The 22,325-nt window shown below is 36.8% G+C and overlaps 4 non-coding genes across 4 annotated transcripts; 3 read left to right on the top strand and 1 right to left on the bottom strand.

The window, feature by feature from the left end:
• Nucleotides 1-766: 766 nt before the first annotated feature.
• Nucleotides 767-838, bottom strand: Trnag-ucc (transfer RNA glycine (anticodon UCC)). The gene has a single exon. It is a non-coding gene; the product is annotated as a tRNA-Gly (tRNA).
• A 1,108-nt stretch (nt 839-1,946) lies between these two features.
• On the top strand, nt 1,947-2,018 carry Trnag-ucc (transfer RNA glycine (anticodon UCC)). The gene has a single exon. It is a non-coding gene; the product is annotated as a tRNA-Gly (tRNA).
• A 1,488-nt stretch (nt 2,019-3,506) lies between these two features.
• On the top strand, nt 3,507-3,578 carry Trnag-ucc (transfer RNA glycine (anticodon UCC)). Its single transcript has one exon. It is a non-coding gene; the product is annotated as a tRNA-Gly (tRNA).
• Nucleotides 3,579-6,056: 2,478 nt separating this feature from the next.
• On the top strand, nt 6,057-6,128 carry Trnag-ucc (transfer RNA glycine (anticodon UCC)). The gene has a single exon. It is a non-coding gene; the product is annotated as a tRNA-Gly (tRNA).
• Nucleotides 6,129-22,325: the final 16,197 nt, after the last annotated feature.

Genomic DNA, 22,325 nt, shown 5'->3' with positions numbered 1-22,325 from the left:
ATTATTTAGTGTTAATTTTCCCAATGAAGATCATCAACTTGCCTTTTTTATGTTTAAAATTTTAAAATCTTAATAAGCAAGACATTATATTTTTTTTTTTCGTTTGATGTGTGCCTGTGTAAGCAAGAGTTGAATGCATGCATGAGATGAGTGTGGGTTTATCTGTATAGACATGGATGTAATATGCACATGTATGCGTGTGTGTGCGTGTGCGCGCGTACGTGTACGTTGATAACTATGGTTATTTTGTATAATAATTGTTATGAACTGTTTATCGTTTTGATAATTATGATGCTGTATATTTGTTATGTTAATGTAATCGGTATTTGTCATTGTTGAAATGTTCATACAATATAATGACTATGTTGCTTGGTGTAATTGTTGTGTTTTTCAATGTGATGCATTATAATTCAGCCTTTGGGCATGTTTGACCAAGATTTTGAAACATTTCCTTGGTGTGCCAACTGGGGAGCGGATTGCCAGGCAGCGGCAATGGTCTCATTTGAATCATTGGTGCGACAGGTAAAGATTGAGCTTTCGTATAGCTTTCTTTTTTTCAGATCTGATTTAAATGGAAACTTGCAACATATTTAATTTTCTTTTTACTGTACTTTGGAAAATCAACTTGAATACGAGCAGTGCAAGTTCTACTTTTCTTCTCTTTTGTTTATTCTTCAATTGCACGTAAAATGTAAGAAAATGTTTGGATTGCTCAATTGTCAATTCACTTTGAATTTAGAAGAAGTGAGAAGGAAGAAAAAAGTTATGCGTTGGCCGGGAATCGAACCCGGGTCAATTGCTTGGAAGGCAACTATGCTAACCACTATACCACCAACGCTCTTGTTGTTCCTGAAGAACTTACTGAAATATTAATCGAGTCGATGCCTTTGCGTTCGACGTGGCAGTTTTGTCTCTTCTCTCGCTCAGTTTTCCTGTGACCTTTGATGCGGACGCACACATTGCAAAAGTACAGAAACCATGGCACAGGCCAGAAGAAATCAACCCATAAACGTATTCTGACTTACCATTATTGAGATTGAGGATTTTTTTTTTCCATCAAAAGAAAACTGAAAAGTAGAACTGAAAAGTTTCCTGCAACCCAACAAGACAAAGCAAAACAAGCGAATAATTCTTTTGTGGTGTTATTGTTGTTGTGTTTGTTTGTTTGTTTGTTTTTTGGCGGGGGGGGGGTGAGGGGGTGGCTTCTTCTAGACATCTCACCACTAAATTGTGGAAAATTTAATATTTCATGAACACAATGAACATGTTATGTAATGTGCAGTGTTGCATTGTAGCGTGAAGTGGTCTGTACGGTATACTTCCCCACCATTAGCACCCATCCAAAAGTATTTTAACACAAACAAATTTAATTTGTAAATGTTTTATGAACAGAATAAACGAAACTCTGAACACAATCTAAATCCCGAACATGGTTCACTTCTCTGATTTGTGAATCTCAATTCATTGTACTGCAGATGGACCTTGATGATTTATCACTATGAGTTATAGTGTTGTTGATGATGTTTGATTTGATTTGATTTCAAGTTGATGATGGGGTGGGGGATTCGGCCTTGCATAGTTGGAATAATTGTCAGCACATCACGAGCAATTCAAACTAAAAGTTCTGACACAACCTCGTAAACAATCCCATTGAAGTTATATAATTCTCGAAAAACATTGATCATTCTTTCGTTCCTTTGCTTTAGGCCAAGCAATTGTATACCCACATTCACTTTACTGTTTGTTTGATTTCAATGCATCACAAGGAGCTGTAATTGTCGGAGAAAAGTTTTTTTTTAAAGTTTTTCTTGACGATCAAACTTTTGACCCTGTGCCACCAGAAAAGAAACTTTCACTGACACGACTGACGAAAAGACGAGACTGCCACGTTGCACTGTTCCACAGGTTAAGTCAAAACTTCTGTGTGTATCACAAAAATTCGTGCAGCGTTGGTGGTATAGTGGTTAGCATAGTTGCCTTCCAAGCAATTGACCCGGGTTCGATTCCCGGCCAACGCAATTGTTCTTTTTTTTTTCATTTCTCTCCTCTCTCTCTCTCTCTCTCTCTCTCTCTCTCTCTCTCTCTCTCTCTCTCAGAGTGATAAAGATGATGTTGAAGAAAATGGTGACTATATTTTGTGGGTAATAATATCTTGGATTCTTTTTTTTTTAATTCTCAACTTTGTCTCGTCCTGGATTTATTATTTTGTCTTTACTTTGGAGAACATCATGCAATAAACGAGCTTCGTGGTGCAATGGTCATGTTGTTATATCACGATAATCACCATTGTACAAAATGGTTACAAAATAATGTAACACTTTAAACTCTTTGATATTGCATTTGAAATTCTTACATACGTGTATTAAGGAATTTTATACAATATATCTTTTATATTAACAAGCTCCCTTTCTGCAGATTAGAAAAAAAAAGAAATAATGGACGTATTACTACGCTGATAAAATAAAATTTGGGTAATATATTATGTATGCCCTACTCAATTCGTATGGCCCGATCAATACCATGCAAAATGAAACGTTTTTCGGGTAAATACAAATTAGACTACATTTGTGTGTACATGTAGCTTTTTTCATCGACTTCAATCTCTTTTATTGACATTTTCAACAAAACAAAGCAAAACAATCGAATAATTCTTTTGTTTTGTTATTGTTGTTGTGGGTTTTTTTTTTTTGGAGGGGGGGGGGGGACGAGGGGGTGGCTTCTTCTAGACATCTCATCACTAAACAAATTGTGGGAAATTTAAATTTCATGAACACAGTGAACATGTTATGTAATGTACAGTGTTGCATTGTAGCGTGAAGTGGTCTACGGTATACTTCCCCACCATTAGCACCCATCCAAAAGTATTTTAACACAAACAAATTTAATTTGTAAATGTTTTATGAACAGAATAAACGAAACTCTGAACACAATCAAACTCCCGAACATGGTTCACTTCTCTGATACTGTGAATCTCAATTCATTGTACTGTGGATGTACCTTTATGATTTATTACTATGAGTTATAGTGTTGTTGATGATGTTTGATTTGATTTGATTTAATTTGATTTGATTTGATTTGATTTGATTTGATTTCAAGTTGATGATGGGGGGGGGGGGATTCGGCGTTGCATAGTTGGAATAATTGTCAACACACGAGCAATTCAAACTAAAAGTTCAGACACAACCTCGTAAACAATCCCATTGAAGTTTTATAATTCTCGAAAGACATTGATCATTCTTTCGATCTGTTGCTTTAGGCCAAGCAACTTTAACGTATTGTATACCCACATTCACTTTACTGTTTGTTTGATTTCAATGCATCACAAGGAGCTGTAATTGTCGGAGAGAAGTTTTTTTTTTAAAGTTTTTCTCGACGATCACACTTTTGACCCTGTGCCACCAGAAAAGAAACTTTCACTGACACGACTGACGAAAAGACGAGACTGCCACGTTGCACTGTTCCACAGGCTAAGTCAAAACTTCTGTGTGTATCAGAAAACTCGTGTAGCGTTGGTGGTATAGTGGTTAGCATAGTTGCCTTCCAAGCAATTGACCCGGGTTCGATTCCCGGCCAACGCATTTTTTTTTTCATTTCTCTCTCCTCTCTCTCTCTCTCTCTCTCTCTCTCTCCCTCCCTCTCTCCCCCCTCTCTCTCTCTCTCTCTTCAGAGTGATAAAGATGATGTTGAAGAAAATGGTGACTGTATTTTGTGGGTAATAGTATCTTGGATTCTTTTTTTTTTTACATTTATTCTCAACTTTGTTTCGTCCTGGATTTATTATTTTGTCTTTACTTTGGAGAACATCGTGCAATAAACGAGCTTCGTGGTGCAATGGTCATGTTGTTATATCACGATAATTACCATTGTACAAAATGGTTACAAAGGTAACACTTTAAACTCTTTGATATTGCATTTGAAATTCTTACATACGTGTATTAAAGAATTTTATACAATATATCTTTCATCATTAAAGTGCTCTGCAGATAAACCATTGATGAAGGAAACCTAGAAAATTCACAATTTTGTTGAAAGACCTAATGTATAGGCCTATATTATAATAAAAGAAAAATTACTGGTACTCAAAATGATCCGAAGCAATGAACTAAAGGGGCTATATGGTTAGAAAGGGTGTCAGAAATAACACGCATTTACTTCAAATGTCAAATGTTGAGAACTATCGTATAAAGAGCTGAAGGAAAGGAGGGATTAAAAAGAGGAGTAAATAACAGGAAGCAAAAGACAAAAAAAAAAGGCCACCTACAGGTGTCCAAATACGATGATTAGTGGCATTGCTATTAGTACTCGCGACAGGAGCGCGATGAGAATAGTACAGCAAAATCTATCTGAGCATTGTTAGTTTTAATTTCATTAATTCATTTCAGTTTTATTTTCATACATCTCAATGAAAAATACATCAAATATAGCAAAATAACATGATACATGATATTTCATTCGCCTCGTACTTCCATCATGCTTGTTTTCTTTTTCCTGCTAATCTGCTAAAAGGAGGTTTAGGAATATTAATGAAGGTCATTTTCATAATGGAGGCAAGGTAAGTGGCAGCTGGATTGATCTCTCGGAACTGTGTTGAATTCAGGTCCTTTAATTGGATCACAATCGTGCAATGCAATGTTCATCTCCCTTCTCCAATAATCACAAAGATGTGTGTGATGGGGGGGGGGGGGGGGGAGGGGGTGAAGCTTTAGTGATACCAATGTGGTTGTGCAAAATAGCTGATATACATGATGTCAATATTGGAGGGGAGAGGGGGAGGGAGGCAGGAAGGCAGGAGGAGAAAGAACGAGGAGAATATGAAGAGTTTGTTTGCAAAAACCGATAAGTCCATTTTTGAAGATTTTGAAGTACGGTCTCTGTCATAAAATACAAAATAATACCTTTTAAATGATATATTGGTCACTACATATAAAGGTATATTCTTGAAGTTATGGTCAAAAGAAGCAAAAATGTTCTTATTATTCTCATTATTTTTCTTGACCTTTAATCGCAAATAGGCCTATCTCCATTTGACAAATATGGACTTATCGGTTTTTGCAAACAAACTCTTCAAATAGAGAGAAAATGGAGAAGATTGGGGAGAGGAGAGGAAATGTGTTTATGAGAGAGAAAGAGAGAGAGAGAGAGAGAGAGAGAGAGAGAGAGAGAGAGAGAGGGGGGGGGGGGGGGGAGTATACGGAAGAGTGGGGGGGGGGGGGGGGAGCGAGAAGCGGATAACGCTGCCTGCCACGTCGACAGACTTCGCGAGCCCAACCTGAACTTCACTCGTGCGAGAGAGGCGAAAAACTTGCTCACGCACAAACATTTACTCCTCCAGTCATTAACTCTTGGAGCCCAGACAATGCAAAATACTACAGTATCAAAGATGCTTATACACACACACACACACACACACACACACACAGACACACACACACACACACACACACATACACAGAGACCTCAGTGATTACTGCAGTATTGCTGCAGGAGATGAACACATCATACACTCATTGTTGGCCGTCAATTAAAGATTGTGATCCAAGAGACCTCAGTCAACACAATTCCGTGAGATCAATTCATGCTGGCACGTGCTTGCATTATAATGACCCTTATTAATAAGCTCCCTTTGTTGCAGAATAGAAAAAAAAGATGGACGTATACTACGCTGATAAAATAAAATTTGGATAATATACTTATCTATGCCCTACTCAGTTCGTATGGCCCGATCAATACTATGTAAAATGAAGCTTATTTATCTAAATTAGACTTAATTTGTGTGTACATGTAGCTTGTTTCATCGACTTCAATTTCTTCTATTGACATTTTCTGTTGATATTTACCATTTACACGTATGATTTTCCTCAGCACTGCGTGCGATGGCGCGAGTGTGAACAGGGGCTCATTAACTCACCAAACTTTCGTCGACGTCATCATTTACAAGAGGAAATATGTACAAGAGTGACCTGTGAGGTCACAAATGCCACGTTTGAGCACGGCAGGACGTTATATTGGCAAGTAGTAGGGAATAATTCAAAAAACTTTGTGTCAACAGCCATGAAGCGTTGGTGGTATAGTGGTTAGCATAGTTGCCTTCCAAGCAATTGACCCGGGTTCGATTCCCGGCCAACGCAATTATTTTGCCTTGCGTCCAGTGGACTCAAATTATTATTATTTTTTATTCCTCATATTCTCGCACTCATGTTTCAGGATCATTATGGTACCATCATGTTTGTATGGCAGCATGTGCAGTTTAGTACCCTTTTCTCTTGTATCGTATTATAGTAAGCTCATTTTGATTTGACATCGGTCAAGCCCCCAGTTACATATCTGAATTAAATCTCACAGGCATACTCACAATTTGTGCAGTTTCAAGGACACTCTTTTCTTACAAATTCCAACACGTAAAACTAAAGTAACATTGGGAGACAGAGCATTTGCATGTGCAGCTTCCAAACTCTGGAATTAAGTCCGGAAATCCCCAACTGTATAGCAGTCTTTGAATCACGACTCAAAACACATCTTTTCAATCAACTGTTCATTATTATCAAGCACATCAGAAGCTTTTGAAGCTCAGAAGAATATTATATCAGTTGAAATAATATCTCCAACACTATCAATTGTATGCATATAATATTGCTTATAAATAAGCTTATAAACAAGCACATAACAGTGACTGAAAATCAACGCTTTATGAATGCTTAGTGACTGGAAAATCAGCGCTTATCAGTAAATATATATATATATATATATATATATATATATATATGTTTTTTAAACAAAATTTGATGTTTGAAATGATGGCAGATTCAAGAAAAAAGCAGCTTGCAAGCAGTCCACTTCTCCGTATAAAGAAGAGAACATACATTTATGGCATCGAAAGAATTTACGTACTTACGTATCATGACGTTACTATGCAGTGGCGGATCCAGGGGGCTCAAAATTAAAAAATAAAAAAATAAAAAAATGGGGGCATGCTCCCCCTCCCCTTGACGGAATTCCTGGATCCGCCCCTTCTATATATATATATACACATGTGTACACAGTACTGTGATCGTAAAATCATTAATCTATAAAAACCGGAGGGGGATTTGCCGCAGAAGACATCAATATTTTGTCATTGTTACAGCAGCACCTGTGAATTTCAAGACATACTTTAAACTGAGTAAAATCAGGGAAAATTCAAACACACACACACACACACACAGACACATGTCAATATGAAGGACAGAGAATTCTGAGGCTCTTAAGGATCGATGACATTTATTTCCAACAAATGTAAATATGTAATATAAGTATAAGTTACATGCGATCAATTTGAAAAGCCAGGGGCTCATCTCTAGAAGTACAGAAACTTGTGTCGAGAATGCCCTTAAAGGGGATGGCTAGTTTAAAGTGATCAGTGGGAATCAGTGGGAATGCTTGGAGATGATTGTTCCAATCCTTGTTGGATTCATTTAAGATTACATTATATATCTATTGTGGTGTGAAAATTGTTTGCTTCAGAATGGTCTCATATTCAAGTAATGTGCAGTTTAATGCCCCGTCACTGTACATACAGGCATGCTAACCTGGAAACATTAAACTGCACATTACTTGAATATGAAACCATTCTGGAGCAAATAATTTTTACACAACAATATTTTTATATATGTAGGCCCTACTCTTGAATGAATCCAGAAGAATTGGAACAATCATCCCCCAGCATTCCCACTGATTCCCACTGATCAGTTACTAGCCATCCCCTTTAACATAAATGAGTATGACAGACACATAATCCGTGGTATCGTATGGTTACATACACTCTTAAAACATCCGAGTCAGAACTGACCCGGAACTGGGTCCGTTGGGGTCATACACCGTTCTGGGTCAGAAATGACAAGGAATGTGGTCAGATATGACCCATTCAGAGTCACGAATCGAAGTGTCAGGATGACCCCATTCGGGGTCTTCATGACCAAAATCCAAGTTACTGACCCGGAACGGTGTATGACCCCAACGGACCCAGTTCCGGGTCAGCTCTGACTCGGGTCTTTTTAGAGTGTAGAAATACAAAACCGAGGACTGAAAGAACAAGAACAAAGACAGAGATAGAGTCATCTATACAACATTAATAGCTCTAACTTTCCAGAATACGTGTTCAAGCTAAAATTCTGTAATAAAATAATGATTGTAAGACTTTTGACATTTCTGCTACTGAATTATAAAGTTACACATTTTCACAACAAAGTTCTTTAATGTCTTGAAAAATAATCATGAATAGTAAAAATTGTAATGAAAAATACACTGACAAACAGTAAACTTTAATTGGAATCTGGGACTTTCCACGTTATGTGTACAGTATGTCACCCCCCCCCCCCTAAAATTACAATCGGATTCCAGCATTGATAACCTTCAATGATATGATTAAACTGTCTGAATATTATTTCAGGGTCTAAGAATATAACATCTTAGATATAATTTGCAGAAAACTTCGTTCAATTAGGTTAAATGTTCACAGAAAAATATGTATTGTTGTAAAGCATGTCATGGATCTATTCCTTCCAAGTTTAGCACTCTGATACTGTCGGAACTGCATATCAATGTGTAAACACAATGGACCGAACTTGGAGGCAAGGGATTCCTGGCATGTTCTATACAAAGATCCTCATTTCTCTTTGACCACTGAAGCAAATCGGATGGGTTTTTCAGTAAGATGTGGGTAATACGTTATAGTTTCATACCCTGAAATTGCATTTGGATTGATTCGTCATCTTTAAAGTTATAATTGCTGAGGGGACCGTTGTATTTCATTGTTGTAGTCGTTGTTGTAGGGGGGGGGCATACGATTAAAGGGCCTCAACGAGGTTCAAGAATACCTTGTTTTGACTGTAGGAGGTAAGAAAAAAGTATAAAATGCAATTATTTATATTTAGAATTGAATTGAATTGATGAGGTCTATCATTACTGAAGTTGCAGCTCAGAGGCTGAAATACATTTAGGTTACGTAAAAATTACGAATCCTCGGAAATAATAAGGTGTTTACAATAAGCACATTCGCAGCCTGCACTTAAGATCATACATACATCAATCTAACCCAATGCCCCAACAACAGCAACAACAACAACAACAACAAAAGAAAACCCACTAAGTATCAACATTTTATCTCTACAGCACTGGATTAAATTAAAAAGATCCTTTATCTGAACACAAATAAAAACAAATATGCAGGGGATGGGGAGGAGGAGACATTATTGCATAAAGAATATAAGGCTTTTTACTAACCATCCAGTTAAGATATCCAAAATCTGAGAGATTTTCAATGAAATTATTAAACACCAAGAACGCATTAGATAGTAATATCTCATCAAATGTTACATATCCCAGTTACTGTGTTGTAGTTTCAGAATGAAAAAAAAAAGAGCGGATAAGTGCGGTGCAATATACATAGTGCAGACGTCATAAATCTCATATATTTATATCAAAGTCTATAATGCTGCGACATACATTAAATACACAATAGTATAATCATACTTCATTACTTTCAAAATATCACTAAGTATACTTTAACATGACTTTAGATATATAAATATACAATGGATCCAAAATTGCACTTATATAATATATATATATATATATATATATATATATATATATATACATACTTTGTCGTACCTCATAAGTCATAAAGAGTGAAAAGTAATGATGTACCTTAAAATGCAGCCTGATAAAAGAGGCAGAAAGGAGGGTATCAAATACTCTCCTTCCAGTTTGAAAATGAAATTTCAAAGAAGTATAAACCATGATTATCGTGTAAACATTTATTGTTTCTATATTATGTTTGAAAAAGTTAACCATGAGTGGCAAAAATTGTTTTGACAATTACAATGCAGAACAATAAAAAGCGTTGGTTTCTGGGACTTTCTAATAAATCATGAGCAAGGGTACACGCCATATAAGATAAAAGACAAACATAGTCAAACTAACAAAATAATTCAGTAATATGCAAGGAGAAAAGATGAATTATCTTAAATGTGCACATCAAAAATCAAATCAACAAAAGTCAACATGACCCCCCCCCCCCGCGCATCACACAGTATCCCGTTTCACAAGTGCATGATGATCTTCAAACAAAATGTTCATCACCTATTTCCTCTGTCAAACTTTATTGCGGTAAGCAGTGAAAGACACGGCAGCAGGCCGATTTATATGTGTTTTTCTACAAAGTAATTCATATTTTCATTCCATCAAATTTCACTTATTTTTCATATGTACATACTTCAAGTTTATTGCAAATGAGCAATGATAATTTGTATTGATATATGCAGTGAAATGCTATAATATTGAGATAGGACAATGCAGTAGATAAATATGTACATTAAAGGAATACCAAGTATTTCTATGATATATTACTCAGGTATGATTACGTAATCACACCTGCTCATACAAGCACAAATATATCAATTAAATCAATACAGGTTCTCATGCATGTATTATGGGGGATATCCCAGTTAACGCCTGGTTCGTCTTCTGAGTCCATTATGCGAAATTTCAGTTTTTGCTTGGTTTGAGTTTTATTTGATTTGATTTATTTCTGCATTCAATCAATATTGATTTATGAGAGTTAAAATTACTAGTCTTAGCTAACAAATTCCCCTATCTGTATTTTATTTATGTATATATATATATATATATATATATATATATATATATATATTATTTTATTCATTTTTATCTATCTATCTATTTTTTTTCGGGGGGTGGTGGGGTGGGGGGCAAAAATGCGTTCCCCCCCCCCAATTTTTTGGATGGGGGGGGGGGGGCGGGCCGCCCCCCCCCCCCCCCACACACACACACTTCCGGCGCCTATGTCCCCTAACCTACCTTAATACTGGAAAGAAAAGACACACTCTGGAAAAGTGTGAACTGAGAAAAGAGGCTCTGAAGTACACGGTCTATTCAAGCGCCTAATCTTTACCAAGCCGTGCTAGCTTTGCCATGAAAGGGATAAAACACAGCATGTAAACTACCGGAGCGACAGCAATGAAGGGATTATTAGATTAAGTTGAAATTATTGAGCATGTTTTTTTTAACACATTCTGCCAATTATAAGTGCTAACTTTCAAAGCAGTAGCATCATCCTTTCAAAATTTATTAGGCTTGAAAGTGAGGAGTGTGTAAAGGTTTTCAAGACAAGAAAAGCGGCCTCTAGGACATACCTGATCATTCTACTCTTTCCCCAAAAAGGGTTGTAGAAAAACTGCTAAAAATACACTTTCCCACTGATGTAAGGATCCCAAACTGAAGAATAATGTAGCAGAAGGATAGCTCTTTCAGAAAATATGAAGAACTCAAGATTGACTCGGTTGAACCATTTCACCTTTTTTTTTGAGTCCTCACGTAAAATCAAGGGGTGCGACTTTTTGTTTGTTTTGTGATGCACGGTCATAATAAATATAAAGCTGAATGAGGGACGAAAAACTTAAGCTTGGATAATCCCTATATTGTTAGAAAAACATGTTGTAACATGATGCAAATGCTCATTCCAAGTCAAAGTTTCGTCTATAATACTCTCAAATTTTTTGAATGTTTTCTGTTCTCATGGTTTATCATCAATGTTGATATGTATCAGCATATCTGTATTATGAGAATGAAGTTCAAACATTTAATATATCATTTTTAACTTGTTTTTCGCATGAGAATCGAGAATTTCGCATTTATGGTTTACTCAATCTAAGAGAAAAAAAAAAACTTCACAGTTACAATATACTTCTTAGGCCCTTACGTATATAGCGTGGAGATACCGTTGAGCAAAAAGGCTATTGTGGAGGGTGTCATTGTGAGCAAAAATGCCTTTCAACGAATGTTTGCCCAGCTATCAGGGTTTGTAACTCTATTGTTTCAGTCTTCAAAGCCCTATATAACAACCACTGCTGTTTGGAGAAAATGGTGATGGATATGCTGCAATCTCCAATCTTCAACATTTCTGAAGAAGCAAAGCAAACAACAAGGAGACTTGCAAACAAATAGAGAGAAAGAGATTGGTGAAAGAAAGATAGGGAGAGGGAGAGAGAGGGTTAGAGAGGAAAGTTTTAATTGAATCCAATGCAGAAACAGTTGAAAGATAATTTCCCCCATGTACATAGATTATGACTCTGTGGAATCAAAGCACGAATTCGCAGATGTACATCCTTGCATCGCTGCAGTCTGAATCCTGAAGCCCATATCCATTGAATGATCCACAGTCTTGCTCGCCAGCGGTGACCCAGTAAGGCTGCCCTGACTTCCACAAACTACTTGAGCTGGGCAAGGTGCCACCGACACCCTCCCAAGTGTAGGCACCTTCGGACAATCTGTCATTCAGGCCTATCCACATCCACGAGAAAGTCGTCATTCCGTAGTGCGAGATGAGAACGTCCTCTCGGATGCTAGAGAGTTCACTTGGCGTTTCTATGGCGACCAGATATCCCCCTAGTTTAACGCATTCATCCCGCGCCACCTCCCAGGGCTGAGGGTCCTGGCGGTAGATATAGCAGGAGTTTGGTGAAGACACATCACCAGGGCAGACGGGATCTATAGATTACACACGGGACAAAACAAAACACGCAAGCGGATGGAAAAGCTGACATTTTTGAATATATTATATATTATATAAATAAATGAATAAATGAATAAATGAATATATATATATATATATATATATATATATATATATACATATGTGCGTGTGTGTATGTGTGTGTGTTTATAAATCCCTAATTTTTCAATGGGTTTAGCGCCTTTTGGAAGCAAGCTCTTCATATTATATATATATACATATATAACAAATATTCATGTATTTGCATATAATTATGTATGTGTGCGTGTGTGCGCGTATCCATTTTGATAGTATACAAAATGATGCACAGGACAGAGTGGATCGGTGAGAATTGGATGCGCGAGTTTAACTTTGGAACTGTTTAAACCCACGAGCGCAGCGAGTAGGTTTTAGACTGTTTCCAAAGTTAAACGAGAGCATCCAATTCTCACTGATCCATGAAAAGGGCCTGTGCATACGTGTTATAAAATGGGCCCGTAAATTCATAAAATGCAACCATTTCCCTCATCATGCGTCTGGTACACTTACAACATTAAAGATATTACCAGACGTATGGCTCAGTGTGGGTCAGTAAAAATCAATGCATGACAATTGACCAATCAGATTGCAGAGATTCTAAAGTCCATTGATTTTTATAATAATAGATAACACATGATAATGGTCTTTACAGGAAATCTTCTTCCTTAGCATTTTATTAAATCACTTCACTATTATTTTGCCAGCCATTATACACTTGTCATGAAAGTGCCTGTCGTCCATTTTTGAAGGCTCGGTTAATTTTCAGATAGACATCGTGGTTGATGCAACATGAGGATTGTGTAGAATTTGAATGCAAAACCAAATTAATGATATTTCGAAATGTTTTAAAGTAAGGTCATGCATCGTCTAACAGAGAAAAGTCAAATCTTTTAAATGACACTGCACTCGTTATTATAAACAAATATTTTGAAGATGTTTTTATGATTATATCACTTCACATTTATTGATTAATATTTTAGAAAATTGAATTTCAAACATCTCAAAAATGAATTTTAACAATTTTTTATTAATTAAAATCCTTCATAATGTAATTTGGTATAGATACACACATTCTCGTATCTATACAACAAAATGTGCATACATAGCACACACCTATAGAAATATGCAATAGATAGGGGAGAGCGGGGAGAAGTGGGACATAATTTCAAGTTCGCCGATTTTCTTCTTAAATCTTTTTATAGAAGAGATGATTACATTTCCTTTCGGGCTTGCATGAAGGTTCATATGGTAGGTTACATAAAAAGCCATGAGCTGGGAGTGGCACTGTTCTCAATTTTCTGCAGTTAATGAAAAGAAAAAAAAACCTTATTTTGGGGGAGAAGTTGACCCAACCGTGGGTAAAGTGGGACAACGGCAAGGGAAAAATGGGACGGTGGGGGTAAAGTGGGACACCCTTATAGAAATGTCAAAGTCGGAAGGCGTAATGAAACATTAGTAATGAAAACAGTCAAACATGCTTTAAAATGATCTTTATTTCAACAAAACAAGTTTGAACAACATGTTTGAAAATCTGAACTGCTTTTGTTTCCAGAACAAATTATGCCCAGTAGTTGATAAAAAAAATATAAACTTAGGCAGTATTAGGCCAGCTGTATCTCCATTATCTTTATTGGTCTTTGCATTTTCTTTTCAGAGTAGGAGCCTACATCAACTGTGAATTTGTTTGATTCAACTTTCATCTTAATATGTCTGCTTGTTTTGTATAAATTCCAAATACATGTAATGGTATTATAAGGGACAAATTGGACACGTTGTCCCAACTGTCCCTCAGATGACATATACATAAATATGTAGGACTACTCAGTAACCATGCAGGTATCTGTTTGTCAGTAACAAGCTATATTAGTTGCATATCAATAAGGCTCACCACCAGCTTAAATTGTGCTCTTGAAATCATGAATACAAAGACAACATGTTAATTAACCTGATTTCAAAAAAATATTATATTTTGGGGAAAATTTTCAATAGCAATTTATACTTACTTAGAATTTGCCGAACTGCATGGTTTTCTTACGGTGTGATGTATGGTTGCTGGGGGCTTATTGTAGATATAAGCCAATCGCTGATTGGTTGAACAGTTTTTTATTCAAAGAACGTGTCCCACTTGACCCACGTCCCAACTCACCCCTCTCTCTCCTATCTCCTAATTACAGGAAGTTGTACACCCTTTATAACAACATTATAATAAGATGTTAACATACCAGGCACTTCACATTGCTTTCCGATAAGTGACATTGGGCATCTGCAGACAAATTCCTCCAGAGTTTCCGAGCAGGTCCCTCCATTCAAACAGGGATTTGGTTCGCAATCTGTTCATGTAATGAATGTATATCATCCCAAACATCTTTTCTTACGTCAGGTTGATTGCAATAAATGTCGGGCAAAACTCTGTTTTTACTGAGGCTTGTACTGAGGCAGTTTCCAATAAGCATATTTGCACATTTTGTACATTAAGGATCTTTCTATTTTTCCGTCTAGTGTGTTGGTTTATGTTAGGAACTTCACTCGTTTTCAAACCGGCACAATGCATTTAAGCTTGCCCGACGTATCAACAATTGAATTCATATGCTGAAACTATACAGGAATGAACTTGGAGAATGAAGAATGGACCAGGTGACCAGAATGGTCTGCCAATACCTATTGACACTTCGGCAGACATCCATCTCATGGTTTTGTATTGATTGCATTGACAATCTTTTTCTTTAGATCATTTCGTAATTGGTTGTTATGCATATTTCGGAAAATTACCTTTCTTTTTTTTCTCGGTTGGTTAGGCGCTTAATCAGTTTCAAAGAGACAAACAGTGCATAATTAAAGTAAATCAACGTAACAATCTATAGAATTCCACTCTAAAGACATCCGGGTCAGTCTGACCCGGAAAAGGGTCTGTTGGGGCCACACTCCGTTCCGGGTCAGAAATGACAAGGAATGGGGTCAAATATGACCCCATTCAGAGTCATGAATTGGGTCAGGGTGACCCCATTCCGGGTCTTCATGACCAAATACCGAGTCATTTTTGACCTGGAACGGAGTGTGACCCCAACGGACCCTTTTCCGGGTCAGTTCTGACCCGGATGTTTTTAGAGTGCATGTTAAAACAAAGAATGAAATTGCAGAGACTAGGTGACCAAAGAAGTCTCTAAACCTCAATCTAAGATCGGGGAAGCACTATGCATTGTACATTTTTGAAAATGAAACATGGTAAATCCAGGGAGGTGAGCCTACCTGGTAAATCCAACAATTTAAATGCTGTCACTCCTCGAACCTTTAGCAAATGTTCACTCTTAAAGCATCCGGGTCAGAACCGGACAGGGTCCGTTGGGGTCACACTCCGTTCCGGGCCAGAAATGACAAGGAATAGGGTCAAATATGACCCCACTCAGAGTCATGAATTGGGTCAGGGTGACCCCATTCCGTGTCTTCATGACCAAATTCAAAGTCATTTTTGACCCGGAATGGGGTGTGACCCCAACGGACCCGAATTTTTTTAGAGTGTTAAATCCAACTCTTAAAGTGATATTTTTCACTCAAAATGTTTGATTTTGCCATTTCTTTCTTTAATCTTTTTTAGTGTATACGATAACGACTTATTTTTATTATTTACCGCCAAATACTAGGCTTTCATGAACACTTTCATGCTGTCAGGTGGATGTAGGTCTACTGTCAAGCACTATAGTACGGATTACTGCGATACATGAATAATCATTACATCTCTCAATGAATCTAAACCAACACGCCTATTCTGGCAAATGACTTCTTTGTTTTTCTGCTCAAGTGCATATTCGATCTAAATGGGTTAGTGCCAAAACAGCAGGCTTGCTGTCAAGTGGATGTGCTAACAAGCATAATTTATTGGGATAACATGAATTATAATTACATCTCGGATATCCATCTCAGTGAATTTAAAAACCAACATGCACGATTGTACAAATGCTTTTTTTTTTCTGCTCACGTGCAAAGTGGAACTGTAAACTGGCTATGTTGACCAGACATGTGTGAGGGCGCTATACAAAACTGTCACAGATGCGTAATACATTACGCGAAATGGGAAAATTATACTTCATGAAATACCGGGTTTAATTATTGCATCCTGTTAAGACATATCTTTTGTATTTACCTCAGTCAATCTATTTAAAATGAATTGAATATCCTGTGTTTTCCTTTGCCCGCTCCATATACTGGTTCTTTTTCTCTGATCGTCATTATTAAAGCTTAATATTATCTGGTTATGAATCTCCACTTGCCTAAGACCCAGAGAGATATTAGTTCTCATGATGTTTATAACTGGTGAATAGATTACATTTTAAAGGTTTTGTAATTCCATCGCCTCTCATGTTTCTTGTATTTGTTTTAGATAAAATCTTTATTCAGTCTGGTGAATCATGTCAAGTGTGTACAGTTTATTAATGTTTAATCTATATTTTGCACAAAACCTTTTTGTTGTCCGTCAAACAGTGTAATATAGATATTTTGTGTCACTACAATGTAACAATGTTGATTGGTCTGAATAAAGGCTATAAAAAGCGTCAAAAAATGTTGGATAGCATTGTGTCTTCTGGTTGTCTGTACAGTATAGCTCGCTTTTTCGTACATGGTGCAACGCATTTAATGCATGCATGCGTTCAGTATACTTCCCTTTCCCTCGCTTTTGAATTTGGCGTTAAACCATTAAACTCATATTAGGTAGACACTGCAAAGCTGCAGTGTGCTGGTCACAAGATGATAAACAAATAAATCACCAAAAATGCCTCTCGATGAAAGACGTAATGATCCGAATGGGTTAGTTGGTTGGAAAGTCCTATCGCACGTGTTGTTTCTTCCGCGACTTATCCCAGTCACATATTGCTTATTATTCTTCTTCTTTTTTTTTTTCAGATAGAAATATTTGAATATATTCGTTGCCATATAGCAACCGCAATACACTTATTATAGAGAAAATGTGACTTATTAGTGACCGAGATTTGACTCGGGCCAATAAAGTTGTAACTTGAAGTATTCAGATAGAATTATAATACTATACTTCCATCATGTTTTGATTTTTCCATCAAAAATACATGACTTTGTTGTGTTAATTTCAGGAAATTCAAGCTTTTATAACAAGGTAAAGGCCGTTATTTCGAGCATCCCCTGACCTTAGATAACGAGGATTATATCACTGAACGGGGAACTCTATATCTATTAAGTGAATGATTTAGTTACTTTCGTTTAATAGTGTATAATAAATTTCAATTTCAATTCAATTCAAAGTTTATTTCATTTTTCGACAAAACATATATTTCACTTCTTTTGATAACAGAGAATAAGGTAAATAGAACATAGTGAAACGAAAAGACTGTACAACAATTGAGGACCTATAGTAATCATACATAGTATAGTAAAAAAGAAACAGAAGTGATCAAAGTGAAGTACATTGTATACCGTTGCTTAAAGTGCGAAAAATGGAGGGACCCACTAAAAAGACAGAGCTTGTAGCATGTGGGCCCCTCTGGAAAAGAACATCGATGGAAAGATAAATTGAATCATCGTAGATACAAAAAAAAAATAAAGTGGAAGAAGTCTGGAAGCCCATTGAAAATTAGATTACCAGATAAATACACTTTCATAGACGCGAACAAACATGAAACAGGACTAGACAACAAGACAACTACTGAAGAAATGGTTGTACAGGACAAAACGGGATGGACAAGACTGACAAACTGAAGACAAAATAGCAGACAAGAATGCACAACAGAAACAGAACAACAGAAACAGCGACCTTCGGCAGAAGCATGCCAAGAGAAACAGAAGATAGTTGTGGGGAAAAAGTAATATTTTGACGCCTGAAAAAAAGACAAGAAAATAGAAAGAGGGACGTATGAACAGGAGTAACATACGGAATGTCAACTTCAAGACGCTATGGGCAAAATGGCATAGATGACAACATTGCGAACATCAAGGAAAAAACACCATTAATTCTTCGAAGAGGGGACAAAGTGAGCAGGTCTGTACGTAAGAAAAAAGGCCAAATGGTTTATTCAGTATTGTACACTGTAGAGTCATACGATTGCAATAAAAAAGATTTCAGTCTTTTAAAATAACTTACAGGTATTCATTACTCTGGTAGTGTGAGTACAGAATATGACAAGCCATGCAATTTACCAGGATGGGCACAGTACAGGTTGGTCTTTCCTCTTGCTGCCTCGGGAACAATGACGTCATACTGAGGATGGTCACGTGGGACGTATTTGGGCACGGACCGGACAAAACCTCCCGTTTTCTCAGAGAAAATGAATGGACAGAGATCCTCAGCGGTTAATGCCGCATTCCGGCAGGTGTCTTCCCCGGTTTCTGCGCAGCAATCTACTTCATGAAGGATATATGCAGCGACACGTTGAAATGTGAAACATCAGTTAATTAGTCGTACAATATATGCATTGTTAGAATGCTACAAAGTTCCTGAATATTAAAGTAGTTTTGCAGCTTTTTCATCACACCGATTTAATGTCTGGTATAGTTGTTGAATATGATAGCCGGAGGACCCGATTTCGAATCCAGCCAATAGTTCACGTTCTTGGACACGATATTTTTACCCACAATGTCCCTCTCGACCTAAATGTATAAATGGTTACCATGTCTTTAATGGTTACCAGGCGCTGTCAGACTGGCAAAAGATCGAAAAGTTTAAAGATCGCAATCTTTAAGATCTCTAAATTTTGCCAGTTTGACCTCAAACTTCCGCGAAACTTCTCAACTTTTGCCAGTCTGACTGCGCCTAGTGTTGACACTGAAAAGGCTACCCTGGGTAAAGAAGACCCCTATTATAATTATAGCCACAAAATTAATGTGAAAAGTAACCTTCAATATAAATCACATAATATGGTAGACCATTTATTTCTATTTCCTCATACGTGATTTTTTTTTTTAACATAAACATGCCTTCAGAATCATTGGAGCTTGCTAAGAAATATGACAAAAGAAAAAAAATTGACCGTAATGAACAAACAAAATTGATGTGAAAGACGATCCGTTGAAGATGTCGTCATAACCGGTGTTGTTGAATACAATTAAGGCTAGAATACATTATGTTATAAGAATTGATGTTTATGCTCACATCAAAATTTCATATATGCATATACATACATACGCATATTGATACACACACACACACACACACGCACGCACACACACACACACATTTATACATATTTTTTGGGGAAAAGAGAGGTGCGTGTGAGGCGTCCTTTTGAAAAGGCAGCTCATCGTGGACGTACACAGTCATAGTGAGCGGAGCCACCAGAGCAACGATCGCTGTACAGTGTGCGAGTCCACATATTGCAAGTGGGCACTGCATATAGTTGTGCAAACATCATCTTTCCAATTTGCAGGGTATCATAGTCTTGACTACATATTCACTCAAGGAAAATTATGAATGTTTTACCTTGCAAAAGTGATGATCTTTCTATTTTTTCCGAAGCACGCACAGTTAGTGCATAATGTATTTTTTGCGAATTAAGTTCATAAGGATGCATGGTTGATGAATATAGACAAAGAGTTCTCTTAACACATCCAAATCGGCCGATAAGCCATCGTTAGAGAAACATGACAGCCCGTCGTCGAAACTGTACAACTTTTTGATATAATTATTTGGAGAACACCTTGGCTATAAAGTAATTGTTAATCTTATCTTATTATGTGACTGTTACATTGGCTTTGAATCGTTCTTATGTTATCGTGCTTACTAGTTTTCTGATATAAATAGCACCATTAGCGCGTTTAGAAATTTCCTTTTGTTTTTTTTTTATTTTTTTAACGACAAAGTTATTAAAAAAAGTTAACAAACTGACCTCCATGAAATGCGACGATGCATATCACCATTTCGATCGGAAGTCGTTTAAAAACTTGCATCTCGAAAACTGCAGTATACTCCGGGACTCTGGGTAATTAGAGAGAGAGAGAGCGAGAGGGAGAAAGGTATTAACATTGCAACACACTCCTCACGTACACAAGAAAGAGGAGAAATTACATAGACTGTTGTGCGACGCCACAATATTAATCAGCAATCAAGAAGATTGCTTTCAGTATTAAAGTCCTAACTCCAAAATCAAGCTAATTAGTGTCCTCTAGATAAAATGTATCCATCATGCGCATCGCACATAAATCAAAAGGCGAGTTTCCATGCATCACCACAAACGCTTGATTAATTTGAAAGTATAGTGCCTCATGGCCTCCATCTACAAATGAATACTGAATGGTGAGAAGAAATTAAACCACATTATATCAAATTAAAACCCATCATTTCATGCCCAAATCGCACACGGTAAAATACAACATGTACATCAAGGCACTCAAGTACACAAATTAAGTCATGCATGATATCACACTCCAAAAAAAAAAAAAGAACAAGAAAAGAAATAGGAGTGTAAGAAAGAAGGAAAGAACCAAATATCTGTTTAACAGGCTATCAGATACACGGCGCCAAACGGAGTTTAATGCGGTTTGAACGCGTGACACCTTTTTTATGTTAACAAATATATATTTTGTAGAGAGTATGGTAGAATATGCTTACTCTCTCTCTCTCTCATTGCAGGAGAGGAAGCAAGACAAAAATCAGAATGTGATATTTGTCCCTGTAAAAAAAGTGGATGTATAAAAACATTACTTTAAGTTACACACATCCAAAATATTTCGACTTGTAGCTCATATCATAGTAGACCTTCATACCAAATTTGAACAAATTCCGTTAAGAAATGTAGCCTTAGCTTCAGGGCTCACACCTGTAAATAAAATGGACCCTCCCAGACCCCTTCATGAATTCGTACCAAAGATACCAAAATAAATGAAGAACAAAATTTATTAACAATTAATGATGTAGTTTGGCAAAAAACTGAATAGCTGTAGATATTGAGTATGAATTCCTCTACAAACTGCAGTTTAGTTGGAAGATGAAAGCTTTTCTGATGGAATTTGAGGGGACTATATTTTATTGGGTACGTGTACGGAAAATAGGTGATTTTTTGAGTGACAAGAACACGTAGTCTGGCTTTGCGGACCCTTTGACAGAATTTGAGCAGAAGAACCTGCCCTGGAAATTTGATTGATGAAAAGGTATATCTCATTTATCCAGGTTAGTGAAGCTGAAACACCTGATTTCTCCCAGCTATTTACAGAATTTTTCAGGCGTCAAAATATTACTTTTCCCCTACAACTATCTTCTGATTCTCTTGGCATGCTTCTGCCGAAGATCGCTGTTTCTGTTTCTGTTGTGCATTCTTGTCTGCTATTTTGTCTTCAGTTTGTCAGTCTTGTCCATCCCATTTTGTCTTGTACAACCTTTTTTTTCAGTAGTTGTCTCGTTGTCTAGTCCTGTTTCATGTTTGTTCGCGTCTATGAAAGTGTATATCTGATAATCTAATTTGCAGTGGGCTTCCAGACTTCTTATACTTTGTTATCTTTTGTATCTACAATGATTCGATTCCATCAATGTTCTTTTTCAGAGGGGCCCACACACTACAAGCTCTGTCTTTTTAGTGGGTCCCTTCATTTTTCGCACTTTAAGCAACGATATACTTGTACTTCACTTTGATCACTTCTGTTTCTTTTTTACTATACAATGTATGATTACTATAGGTCCTCAATTGTTGTACAGTCTTTTCATTTCACTATGTTCTATTTACCTTATTCTCCGTTATCAAAAGAAGTGAAACATAAATGTTTTGTCGAAAAATGAAATAAACTT

Source organism: Diadema antillarum, unplaced genomic scaffold (genome assembly GCF_040938485.1).
Source record: "Diadema antillarum isolate AM-2024a unplaced genomic scaffold, OU_Dant_1.0 seq00001098_RagTag, whole genome shotgun sequence".
Classification (NCBI taxonomy): domain Eukaryota; kingdom Metazoa; phylum Echinodermata; class Echinoidea; order Diadematoida; family Diadematidae; genus Diadema; species Diadema antillarum.
Note: the sequence above shows the minus strand (reverse complement) of the source record. Positions and strands in the feature narration are given on the sequence as shown.